The sequence below is a fragment of the Narcine bancroftii genome, chromosome 9 (genome assembly GCF_036971445.1).
Source record: "Narcine bancroftii isolate sNarBan1 chromosome 9, sNarBan1.hap1, whole genome shotgun sequence".
Classification (NCBI taxonomy): Eukaryota; Metazoa; Chordata; class Chondrichthyes; order Torpediniformes; family Narcinidae; genus Narcine; species Narcine bancroftii.
This window is the reverse complement of record NC_091477.1, coordinates 87,100,717-87,114,011: the sequence shown is the minus strand read 5'-3', so window position 1 is coordinate 87,114,011 and position 13,295 is coordinate 87,100,717. Positions and strand designations below refer to the sequence as shown.

Sequence of the window (13,295 nt, the reverse complement as noted above, 5' to 3'; positions counted from 1 at the left end):
CTCAGCAACTAGGACTAATCAAAAGAATTTAAATGGGCTGGATATACATAACCTGGCTTGAGTTTTGACTGTTCTCCACACCATTGTTCTGGCTGCTCTAACTATTGATCTGGCGGCCCTGAACTTTGAAAGCAATTCAATGCTCGGCTGCTGCTCCCCTCTTATGAAGTGAAACACATCAAAAGAAGTGAATCGGTAAATGAAGAATTCCAAGGCCCTGCCCACAGTGGCCTTTTGACAACATGCTGCTAAATCAGTTTTCAATTCTTACTCAATGCCTCTGATGAGCAGAGATATTTGAGAACAATTAAAGTTGACAAATAAATTTGTTGCGAGCATTTCGGGTAGTCAATCCAATGAATGAGGTCATGCTAGATTTGCTAACCATATGATAGGTATCCAACAACTTATCTGACAACCCAAAACTACCCTGAACTCAATAGTGACTTGAGAGAGGAGCAAGATATCAAATGGAGCAGTATCCAAGTGCTGCATGTGCACTGCAGGAACACACAGAGCTGGGTTAACCATAAGCAGGAACCAGGAACCTCACACTCGAAGCCAATAAAAAGTTTGCAGTTAATCAGGTGTCAAAAATCTCTTCTTAATATTTTTATTAAGTTTCAATAATAATAATGATAAACAAGTAAAAGCCATTAAAGTAAGCACATATAAAGGAATCTACAGGTGCAGTAATTAGATGTAGAAAAAAATCTATACATAAAGAGTACTTTAACAGACTAAAGACAAAAAATATATTACTCACTTAAACAAATATAAAATGGTTCATTGAAAAATACCAAAAAAATTATTATTCTACAAAATCTACTCCCTTCCCTTCCAAAGTTGCTGGTAGTTGATATAATTCACTACCATATAGAGAAGACTAAAAATCACAGAACAACATCAGAGTAATCTTATAAATTATAAAAATAATTAATAAAAGATCCCCATAAATTAAAAAAAATTCAAACCCATTACGTTGGTAGAATTTTTTTCCAAAGTTAAACACCATCATATCAGTTAGCCATTGAGTACGAGTAGGAGGGACAGCATCTTTCCATTTCACCTGCTTGCTATAGCCACCTCGTATCTTCTTTTAGCTTTTCTAATTTCTTTCTTAAGTTTCTTTTATCTAAAGTAGTTATCTAAAGAAGTGCTTGAATCATTTGAATTTAGAAGATAGTTGTTCAAATGAAGCAAAGTTATTATTATTATTATTATTATCAATAAAAAAAAATCTTGATACCCAATTTAAACCATTCACTAAAAGCTGAGTCTTGCACAGAAGGGAAGAAGAAAGAATTAAATAATATATGGCTAGCGAGTAAAAATCCATGATATCCAAAAGATTTTCTAAATTGAAAAGGTAATGATGCTCCAAGTATTGAAATAAATTTTTTTAATTTCTAAATTAATCCAATCAAATTAATTTCTAAATTAATCCAATTTGAAGCTTCACTTCTGCCTTTCTAATGAATACAAAAAAATTATACATCTAATATTAGCTGCCCAAGAGTAAAATCTAAAATTAGGTAGTACCAAACCACCTTCCTTTTAAGATTTTGTAGACAAACTTTACTAGGAGGAGGACAGGTGTTAAAAATGTCTAAAGACTCATTGTTAAGGTTAATTGCTAATCATTTCATTAATTAACCAATACAAGATACATGGTGAGGCACAACCAATGAAATAATTAATGGTGGAAAAACCATATTTCACACTGGATCTGATCATTGTATTTTAACATTTTCTACATACAAGCCCTCACTCATGCTCTCTCACCTATTCTTGTTACTTTCAATTCCCTGCCTTACAGAGCCTCCTGAAGAATGGATATCACCAGCATTTTGCCATATGATCTTTCTTACCTCTCTTCACACGCTGTAGAGCTCGTCGAAAGAACCAAAGACTTGTTGATCCAAACCAAGGCTTTTATTAGCAAAAGACAGGAGCTCTTCACAGGTGGCCGACCAGTCCGGAATGATCCGACCTGGCTAGGGACACAACCCTTTAAGGCCCAGACAGTAGGCGTGGCTAAGCTCTCAGCCAATTGCTGTAAGCACAGTCATTACACTCTAGATACTGTAACTATATACATTGGTGATAGGTCTGTACTATCACACGCGTACACATGAAAACTACCATAAAAGCAGAATCCAAAGATTGTACCTGCACTGGAGGGAGATCAATATCCTGGCAGGCGGGTTTGCTAGAACAGTTGGGGAGGGTTTAAACTGGTTTGGCAGGGAGGTGGGAATCAGAATGTGAGTGCAGAGATCAGGGTAGAAAGGAAACAGGGTGTTAGGGGAAAGAGAGAGGAAAATAGAAAAAAAATCGAAAATAAAGTACAGTAAAGAAAAGAAAACAAAAAGGACAGGCAGATGAAAAGACTGGATAGTTTGCTGCACAATAGAAATATGGCAAAATCAGTAAGATACTGGTCTAAGGGTACTGTACTGAAAGGCACAGAGATTTAGGAGTAAAGTAGATGACCTTGTACAGCTACAGATTGAAAGATACGACATTGTGGCCATCACCAAGACATGTCTTAATGATGGATGTGATTGGGAGCTGAATGTCCAAGGGTACTCAGTGTATAGGAAAGATAGGCCAGTAGGTAGAGGGGGTGGTGTGGCCCTGATCGTAAGCAATAAAGAGATTGAGTCAGAAGAAGTGAGTCCTTATGGGTTGAGTTAAGAAATAGCAAGGTTAAAAGGACCCTATTGGCAGTTATACACAGGCCCCAAATAGCAGCTGGGAGGTGGACTATGAATTACAGCTGGAAATAGAATAAAAATGTCACCATAATTATGGGGGATTTTAACATGAAAGGCAATTGAGAAAGCCAAGAATGTACTGGATCTCATGAGAGAGAGTTTGTAGAATGTCTGCAGGATCGCTTTTTGATAAGCCCACCAGGCGATCAGTAGTTTTGGATTGGGTGCTGTGTAATGAACCTGAGATGATTAGGGAATTAAAGGTAATGGAACACTTAGGAAGTAGTGATCATAATTTGACTTGAATTCTGTTTCAAATTTTAAAAGGAGAAGTTGATATCAGGTGTGTCAATATTTCAGTGGAATGAAGGAAATTACTGTGGTATGGAAAGGGAACTGGCCCAAGTTGACTGGAAAAGTAAGTGAGATAGAGGGATGGGAGAGCAGAATTATGTATGGAAAAATAGCACAAATGTGGCTAACAGGAGAGGTTAAGGCTAAAATAAAAGCAAAAGGGAGGGCATGCAAGGAAGCAATAATTAGTGAGAAAACAGTGGACTGGGAAACTTTAAAAACTTACAGAAAGAGACAGCAAGTAATTAGGAATAAAAAAGATGAATTATGAAAGGAAATGGGCAAATAACATTCAAAGGGATACTGTACTTTTTTTAAAATATATGAAGAGTAAAAGAGATATGGGTAGATATAGGACCAATTGAAAATGATGCTGGAGAAATTATAATGGGGAACAAAGATGGCAGAGGAACTAAATGGATATTTTGCATCACTCTTCACTGAGAAAGACCATAGCAATATACTGATAGTCAGAGGTCTCAGGGAATAGAATTAGGTACAGTTAGGATTACTAGAGAGATAGTGTTTAGTAAGCTGAATGGACTAAAGCTAGATAAGTCTCCCGGACCAAATGAGGTGGCTTTGGAGATTGTGGAGGCATTGGAATTTATTTTCCAGAAATCAATAGACTGACAAAGTTTCAGAGGATTGGAAGGCCGCAAATGTAGTCCTGCTGTTTAAGAGAGGACGGAGGGAGAAAAAAGGGAAATTATAGGCCTATTAGTCTGATGTTGGTACTTGGAAACTTATTGGAGTTGATCCTCAAGGACAAGGTTATGAAATACCTTAACGTGCAGGGCATGATAGGTCCAAGTCTGCAAGGTTTCATGAAGCGAAGATCCTGTCTGATTAACCTAATGAAATTTTTTGAGGAAATCTCAAATAGGATTGTCAAAAGAAAGGCTTGTGGATGTTGTGCATTTGGATTTTCAAAAGGCCTTCGATAAGGTGCCGCACAAGATGAGAGCCTATGGAATTAAAGGAAAGATATTAGATTGGGTGGAGCATTGGCTGATAGGCAGAAAGTAAAGAGTGGGAATAAAGGGATCCTGTTCAGATTGGTTGCCAGTTACTAGTCATGTTCCACAGGGGTAAATGTGGGGGCTGCCCTTTTTACAATGTATATTGATGATTTAGATTATGGATTAAATGGTTTTATATTAAAGTTTGCAGATGACACCAAGATAGGTAGTGGAATAAGAAGTGTTGAACTGAAAGGTTGCAGAGTGACTTGGATAGTTTAGGAGAGTGGGCAAAGAAATGGCAGATGAGAGACAATGTTGAGAAATGAACAGTTGTACATTTCGGAAGAGGAAATAAACAGGCAGATTATTATTTTTGGGGAGGTAATTCAAAAATCCGAAGTGCAAAGGGACTTCGGGGTCCTTGAGCAGGTTAATCACCAGGATGGATTGGCAGTAAAGAAAGCGAATGCTATGTTGGCGTTCATTTCAAGAGGAATAATGTATAAGAGTAAAGAGGTGTAGATGAGGCTCAATGGGGCACTGGTGAGACCTAATTTTGAATACTGTGTGCAGTTTTGGGCCCCTCATCTTAGAAGGGATGTACTAATGTTGGAGAGAGTTCAGAGAAGATTTACCAGGATGATTCCTGGAATGCAAGGGCTAACATATGAGGAACATTTATTGGCTCTTGGACTGTATTCATTGGACTATAGAAGAATGAGAGGGGATGTCATAGAAACATTGCGAATGCTGAAAGGATTGGACAGAGTAGATCTGAATGTTTGTCTTTGTGGGTGAATCCAGGCCAAGTCTTAGAATTAGAAGGTATCCATTTAAAACAGAAATGAGGAGAAATTTCTTTAGCCAGAGGGTTATGGATTTGTGGAATTCGTTGCTACATACAGCAGTGGAGGCTGAATCATTAGGAGAATTTAAGGGGGAGATTGATAGGTATCAAGGGATATGGATAGAAGGCCACAACTTGGAACTAGATGTGAGAACAGCTTAGCTCAGGGTGGATTTATGGAGCAAACTCGATGGACAGATTGTGAACAATTGTACTGGAGAATCATGAGCTGATTCTGGATGACACCCTTTGTGATCAGTAAGTGCAGAAATCTACTCATTTAGTAGGATCTTGTTTCTTGATCAGAAGGTCAAGTTGCTTCATTGTAGTCTGTCAATCATCCTAGTCTCCAGCAGCAGGTGGATATTGCACACAAGGTGCTAGCTGATCACAAGCTGAATGAGGAGAAGTCACAAAGCAAAGGAGGCCCTTTGGCCCAACTTGTCCATGCCAATTTTTGATTTTCAAAGATTTGTATAAATCTAAATAAACAATACATTTTTTTCCCCCAACAATAGTTAATGTCTCCATAAACTGTCTATTTTATCCCCTACTCCTCTCTCCCATATTCTAATACAAAATATATATATATAAATTAAACAATACAAAGAACAAAACATTGTTAAAGTCAAAAAACTTCAAAGGGAAGATAAACGTATTCCCCTTTCTAATTAGAATCTCATGTCACTAAACACGGGTAGGGCCATAGACAGTTCCAAATTATCCCTCAAGAAAGATCTTAGCTGAAGACAGCAGAAGAATTTTTTAATCAGGCAAATCATATTTATCCCTCAGCATTTCAAATGATGACCAGCCCTTGCTCATAACAATCCTCGCTATACCTGATCCCTTCTGGCACCAGGTGCGCAGGATCTTATTATCCAGTCATGCGTATTAATTTGTTCTGGGTCAAGGGCATTTTAGGAGATATCCCCACCTTTAGTCCAAAACATTGTTTGCCATGTCTGAATTACATATTTTAATATCCATTTTAAAATATCCATTTTCCCCAATATCAATTGGATGCCCATTTTTATATATAAACTCTGCTGCTATGTTTTCTCCTACTGTGTATAATCCAATTTATTGCCAGGAAAGTGGGGGGGGGGGGAGGGGGGTACCACCTCCCTCAAATTGTGAAGTGATAAACCTTGACTGGGCCACCCAATAATATTTATTAAAATCTGGCAACTTCAGACCTCCCCATTTATAATCCCAAGTAAACTTTTCCATGGAGATTCTAGCCACCTTACCATTTCACTAGAACAGGGTCAATGGAATGGGCAAGGACTGAAATAGATATTGTAGTCTTGGCATCACTTTCATTTAAATACAAGTTATGGGTAGGGTCCTCCATCTACCAAGGTCCTCCTCAATCTTCCACAGGAAAGGGAGATAATTGAATTTATATAACTTGTGTAAATCCTTATCCACTTTAATCTCCAAATATTTAATACCTTCTTGCAGCCACTTAAATTGACTCCCTTGTTGGTATTGTCTGTAATCCCCTTTGCCAAGGGCATAATTGGATACTGGAATGTGGGGAGTCAAGTAAGTGCTAATTAAGAATGAAGTATGATGGGTTAAATCAGGGTGAAGGGATCATGGAATGTGAGGAAGGTTTAAACAAGTACAAAATAGGGGTCTTCAAAACAGGATAGTAAGTAGATAGATTTAGCAAGTCTTGGGGCTTGATTAATGAGTAAAGAACAAAGACATGATATTTCCTGGTAAACAAATTTATTTTATAACCAGAGGTCTTGACATAGTCCTCCAGTGTGGTCCTCAACCTGGCCAATGACCACCCCCACCCAACCTCCAGGTCAGTCATATATACTAACACATCAGCAGAAAATAAATTGATTTTATGTTCCTCCTGAATCCCCTTATATCTAATGGTTTCTGCCAGTGATTCAATAGACAATGCTGGAGACAGTGGGGATCCCTGCCTACTGGACCTTCCCAAAAGGAACACTGGAGATATTTGCCCATTCGTAATAATTTTAGCTTGGGGTTTATGATAGAGCGCCTGTACCCAATTAATAAATAGTTGACCCAATCCAAATCTGTCCAGTATTTTGATAAAAAGTCCCTCTCCATTCTGTCAAAGGCCTTCTCCACGTCAAGAGCTACAGCCGTGCCTGGATCCACCCCGACTGTGCCAAATTTGCTATATTGAGTAATCAAGATACATTTTCTGCTGATTGTCTCTTTTGTACAAATCCATCTTGATCTGGATTTAACCAGTAAATATTGAGCCAATCTATTGGCCAATACTTTTGCTGTGATTTTATAATCTACGATCAATAATGAAATGGGCCTGTAGGAGGAGGCATTCAATGAGTCCCTGTCTTTTTACGATTAATAACTATTAAGATATTGTAAACAATCTCTATGACTCCATAAACAGAGACTAGGTTAGGTAGCCATCCTGGTGTAAGGGATACTGGAATGTGGGGAGTCAAGTAAGTGCTAATTAAGAATGAAGTATGATGGGTTAAATCAGGGTGAAGGGATCATGGAATGTGAGGAAGGTTTAAACAAGTACAAAATAGGGGTCTTCAAAACAGGATAGTAAGTAGATAGATTTAGCAAGTCTTGGGGCTTGATTAATGAGTAAAGAACAAAGACATGATATTTCCTGGTAAACAAATTTGCAGGAAGACACATAAACTGATAAGAAGTTAGAATACACGTGGGCGGAATTACCTAATGCTAAACCAATCCAGGAGGCAGAAGAATGTTAAGGGGGAAGGTACCTCTGTACTGAAATGAAATGTATAAAAAGTTGGGTAAGCCCCAGTATCAGTGTGTATTCCCAGGGTAAGGGGAAGCACCCAACTTTGCATTGTTGTAATAGTATAATAAATGTTCTTTGTTCTCAATTTTTGTCTCGAGTGAAATCTGTGAAGGCACCTCTGCTTCTCACACTAGTCAGCATGGATGTAGGGCCTGTTTCCATGCTGTAAATCTCTATCACTACATATTAAACTATTGTATAAAAAGATTTCTAATGAAACTGAAGGGTTTAATGGGAAGGTGGGAATTGATGTGCCAGAGAGTTTAAAGGAGTTCAGGAAACGGGGCTATGCTGAACCAGATTCCAAACTATGGGTAGCGGATCAGAGTTTTACTGCCATGCTCAGCCATTAATACAGATGTCAAAATGTACTAAACTGGGTAAACCAGTGTACAAAGCTATCTTTCAGTCTTGAACAAGGTTCACTCTATATGAGTTTTTATTCTGTAAGTGTCATTGACAGGACAAGGTAGTTTGGTTCATTGTGCAAGGATCAGCCAGAGAATTCACTTGTTATTTTTAAATTTAGGCACTATTTAAATGAGACATTTGATTCTGCAACCTTTGGTCATATCTCCATCTTTGGAAATAGTTGATCCTTGGTGCCAGTTTGATAGTGTCAATGTTTAATCTGAATTGTTAAAAATATGGTAAAGTTGAGTAAAGAGATGAGACTTTAGGTATGCTATTTCACAAGTAGACTTTCTCATGGGAGCCCTAAAGAATAATTTCAAGAACACAGAGATCTAAACAATTGGTAGAGCATACCAAACCATCTGGAGCCTGTCATGTGCAGTTAACAGTAAATGAAATATTCCTAATTACAAAGCATTGTAATCTGCTCTCAACAATGTAGTTTAAATCATTTCAGCTTTGTTGGAGCATAGCCAATTCTGTTCAGATATTCCCCTTGATGATGAAACACTTGGGTAATTGCCAACACTACAAAGTGCACTCTGGTACAGACATGTTTGATAAGTAAATCAGGAACAGTCGTCCAAAAATAAGTTTTGAAGGCATGGTTCTTTCATGTTGTTACTGGGTTTTAAATCCTGAAAAAAAAAGTTTAACTTCCAAGTATTTCTTTAGCATTCAGCTGATCACTTGAATGCTGCTTTACTGCTTGTAAATTTGTCAGTGGAAAATACTATTTTCAGAATTCACGATTTATTTAGTTAGTATTTTCAATTTTCTTTTGACACAAATTTCCTTGACCAAACTTTAAAAGTGACTGTCATCATTTTAGAATAGTTATGAATGAGGATTTTTTTTAGCTGTTCAGCTTTGATAATGTTCCAGTAACAGGTTAAAAAAATTCTTTAATTATTGTTAAAAATTGAAATAGAGAAACTAAACATTATTTAGCTCACAAGAGGTATTCAACAACAATATCATTTACAATGGCACACTAAATGCAAAATAATTTACTTTTAGGTTGCCCAGTCTAAGTCAGTATAAACTACTTATCAACAAAAACAAAATTCAAAAGTTTACCACACAAACAATTCTCATTCCTACCTGTAAAACACATAAGTTCCAAAGGACCAGGATAAAAATGTCCAAAGCATAAGATAACAAAGCAAGAAAAAGGTAGGAAAGGGTTCTCCCACCCTGCTTGTTAATCTATAGGCTGGGAGGAGCTTGAAACTCAAAGAATGCTGGGATAACCACCATGGGTTCCTGAGAGCAGCTTCACAGGAAATGTTTTGTATTCAGATTTTGACAGAGCTTCACATATTGCATCTTTCACCCTAAGGCAGAATGGTAAGTATTTTTAAGTGATTTTTTTTTTTGCTTGAGAATCTTCCAAATATCTAAGCAGAAGGTTACAACAGTGTGACGTTTTTAGTTGTGTTACCTGCTTGTGCAGGTGTAAAAATAAGTTCACACACCCAGTTTACCGTGAAGGGAGAGTTCTTTTGTAACAGAGGCAAAGCACTGTTTCATTATTAGTGATTAAGATATTGTAATAAAATAGTGGGAAACAATAGTAGATATACTATTAATGACTCGAGGTACGAGGATTAAAATTAATTGTACAGCCAGTACTCCAGCACCCTCCACCTGACACCCAACTAATCAGGTTTGGTAACATTGTTGTCGTTAAAGGCACATCCATCCCTGAATTTATTTGAAGCAGTTTTTTTCTTCCTCAAGATAAGAGTGCATATGGGATTTATAATGTGTGCTAATGTCTTCAAAAGTAATAATGGAGAAAAAGTTCAAAGCTGTCTTTGCATTTTGTATTTACTCTGGATAACCATGACTCAACGACTTTTTTAAAAAAAACAACACCTAGAAAGCTGAAACAAAAAATTGAAAACCTGCAGGAAATGTTATTTTATGTGTAAACTAAGCTTGAAATTTGAAGAAGCATTCTTTCAGATACACAGCAAGATTAATTGCACACGAGTTATTGACTCCTTCAAAAGTAATCAATGATTATTTAAATAAGTTAAAATCTTTCACACTTGGATCACTGAACATCCACATAATTTGAGTTAGTTGTACATTCTTTTTGCCTCTGAGTGGACATCCATAAATATTGCATTGAAGTGGCAGGCTTGAGATACATGGTTTTGTGGTCTGAACGTTCAGCTGTGTTTGCTTCTCTCACCATCTGTCTCTTTCCCCTTTTCCCAAGGTAGGAATTATTCTGTTTAGGTGGATGGCATATTTTGCTTTTGCGTTCTAATCCGTTCAAACCCCTCTTGAATGAAAAGTGAAATCTAAGTTGATTGTCCAGTACATTTACAAAGGCAATAATGTCATTGTCAGGGCAACTGCTTTTGGCTGAGATCTTAGCCTTGATTTTGCTGAGCTCATCCCATTATCTGCCCCGAATACATTTTCACCTGGAAAGGTAATCTTCTGGTTAACATTCTCCAGGTGTAGGAGCAAACCCTGTTCATGAAACTCCCAAGGTTTCCATTGATAAATATCCAGACAGAAACATTTAAAATTGTTACATATTAAGCATAAGATAAAATATTCTGAAAGCAATGCAGTAAATGTGTATCTTGTCTTATTTTCACCCAGCTACCTCAGCCATCAAATCTCCATTGAAGTAAATTGGCTTGTGGGTCTTCTGGTCACAGGGTATGACATCAGATCCTGCAGCCCAAACACTGTGAGCTCCCTCTGGTCTACATGTGGCATCTGAAGCTTGAGTGCAGCTTGGCCAGTAAACTTAGCACCTCCATTAACATAGCAATTCTGAACTTACTGGCATAAATAAGAGCAAACATAACCAAAGCTCCCAGCAAAATCCTGTCTGCTTCCTTGTCTGAAAGGACATGAGAAATATTGTTCCTGCAGCTTGTGTCACTCGCACATGTTATATCACATTAATGATTGTGGGAACAAGCCGCATGCAAATTCCCACCCAACAATAGTGATAACACTTCATTTTTGGTAAGTTCTTTAAGACCACCCTGAAATGAGAAATTAAGAGAAAATGCCTAGAATACTCTGCATCTCTGAAGAAAGTAACAGAGTTCATGTTTTCCCATCACCACTTGTGACAGGTATTCAGTCTTTCTTGCTATCTGTCAATCATAGACATGTAGGATTCTGCCTTCACTCGCTGAGGCACAGAACATAAAGAGGATGGAGGTAAAACACAGGATTCTGTTGACACTGTGGTTATGTGAAAAAACACACAAATGCTGGAGAAACTCAGCAGGTCAAACAGTGCCTTTATAATCGTAAAGATGAAAATACATCACCAACGTTTCGAGCTGGAGCCCTTCATCAAGGGGTGGTGAGGGTAGGAGATGATAGGTGGGAGGGGGAAACACTGCAGGAGGTTGGGAGGAGTCTAGGCTAGATGGAGAGAGAAAATAAGTAGGAACTGGAATAACTAGTTAAAGTGGGTGGGGCAGGGGGGAAAAGGCAAGCTGATTAGGATGGAAGTTATCGTGCAGCTTTTTAATACTTTGTTTAGGCTACTGCTATATTATTGTCTGCATATGTGGACACTATTATAAGATGGACACAATTGTATTGGAGATCCAGAAGAGATTTAGCAGATGTCAGGACTAGATTGTTTCATTCATGAAGAAGAACTGAATAGCTGAATGTGTTTTCCATATAGCCGATGAGGCAGAGGAGACCTATTACTCTATACAAAGGTGGTTAGTGAGAAGCCACTCCCCTTAACAGAGACATCTGAAAGCAGAGGGCATGTTCTTAAGGAAAGGAGCAAAAAGTTTAAATGAGATCTGAGGAAAAATCTTTTCACCCAGTGGTTATTGATGTGAATGTTGTTGCCATTGGAATGCACTGCCTGAGAAGTGATAGAGCCTCCCCCCCCCCCCCACTCTCTCTCCTCTCTCTCTCTCTCTCTCTCGCAATATCAAGACAAGCACTTGATCATCAAGGAATAGAAGGCTACAGGAAGATCTCCGTGAACTTTACACCAACAAAGGGCTTCTGTTCAAGTGTGACCATCATCCCAATGTACTTCCTGAATGCTATAAACTACATTAACCATATAACCATTTACGGCGCGGAAACAAGCCACGTCAGCCCTTCGAGTCCACACCGGTTCACTAGAACAACTCCACTAGCTCAACCCTCCTGCTCTCCACCCTCAAATCCCCTCACCTCCATGTACACATCCAACCTTCTCTTAAATGACAGAAAGGACCCTGCCACAACTATCTCATTTGGAAGATCATTCCATTCTGCCACCACTCTCTGAGTGAAAAAGCACCCTCTAATATTTCTCGTAAAGTTTTGCCCCCTTACCCTTAACTCATGCCCTCTTGTTCCAACCTCCCCTGCCTTCAGGGGAAAGAGTCTGTTTATGTCTAGTCTATCTATTCCTTTCATAATTTTAAATACCTCTATCAAGTCCCCTCTCAGTCATCTATGTTCAAATGAATAAAGTCCCAGTCTCCTTAATCTCTCCCTGTAATCCAGATGCTGTAAGCCAGGCAACATCCTTGTAAACCTTCTCTGCACCCTCTCCATCTTATCTATATACTTTCTATAATTTGGAGACCAGAACTGAGCACAGTACTCCCAAACCAGGCCTCAAAAATGCCTTAAACAGCTGCAGCATCACTTCCCAGCTCCGATACTCTATATTATGATTTATGAAGGCCAGCAAACCATATGCCTTCTTAACCATCCTGTCTACATTGGAAATCCACCTTCAGTGAACTCTTTACCATAACCTCCAGGTCGCTTTGCTCCTCTGCGTGCCTCAATGCCCTCCCCTTAACTGCATATGTCCTATTCTGGTTATTTTTACCGAAATGCAGCATCTCGCACTTGTCTACATTGAATTCCATCTAGCAACAGAGCTGCTTTCAAATGTTTGCAGTTTACATTTTCTTTATTTTTGATTCATTTCAGATTTTTGGTTGTTATATTTTGACAAATGTGCATTTTCAGTTTGTATTAAGCAAAACATTTATGAAAAACAGTTTTTGATTTCTATAATAAATTGTAGCTACATTTGAAATGACAATATTTGCATACTTGCTTTGCAGGTTTATTTTGCCGAGTTGTCTGCTGACAATTTTTGATCATGCATTCCCAAAGCCAATCATGCAATTTACTTTATAAAATATTGCAAATGTAGACTTAATGCTATATTA

The 13,295-nt window shown here is 38.1% G+C and overlaps 1 protein-coding gene and 1 long non-coding RNA gene across 6 annotated transcripts in view; one reads left to right on the top strand and one right to left on the bottom strand.

The window, feature by feature from the left end:
* Nucleotides 1-9,328, bottom strand: part of LOC138742401 (uncharacterized) — a 55,163-nt gene extending 45,835 nt beyond the window's left edge. For 2 of the 5 annotated variants that reach the window (XR_011344142.1, XR_011344141.1), the window contains exons 1-2: nucleotides 9,205-9,328; nucleotides 1,872-1,997 (exon numbers count right to left, since the gene is read on the bottom strand). This is a non-coding gene — a long non-coding RNA (uncharacterized lncRNA). The remainder of the gene's footprint in view (nucleotides 1-1,871; nucleotides 1,998-9,204) is intronic. The other 3 variants (XR_011344138.1, XR_011344139.1, XR_011344140.1) reach the window with 3 other exon arrangements.
* Nucleotides 9,323-13,295, top strand: part of ap1s3a (adaptor related protein complex 1 subunit sigma 3a) — a 33,592-nt gene continuing 29,619 nt past the window's right edge. Inside the window, exon 1 of the mRNA XM_069896721.1 lies at nucleotides 9,323-9,450. The gene's annotated coding sequence lies outside the window, so the exon portion shown is untranslated. The remainder of the gene's footprint in view (nucleotides 9,451-13,295) is intronic.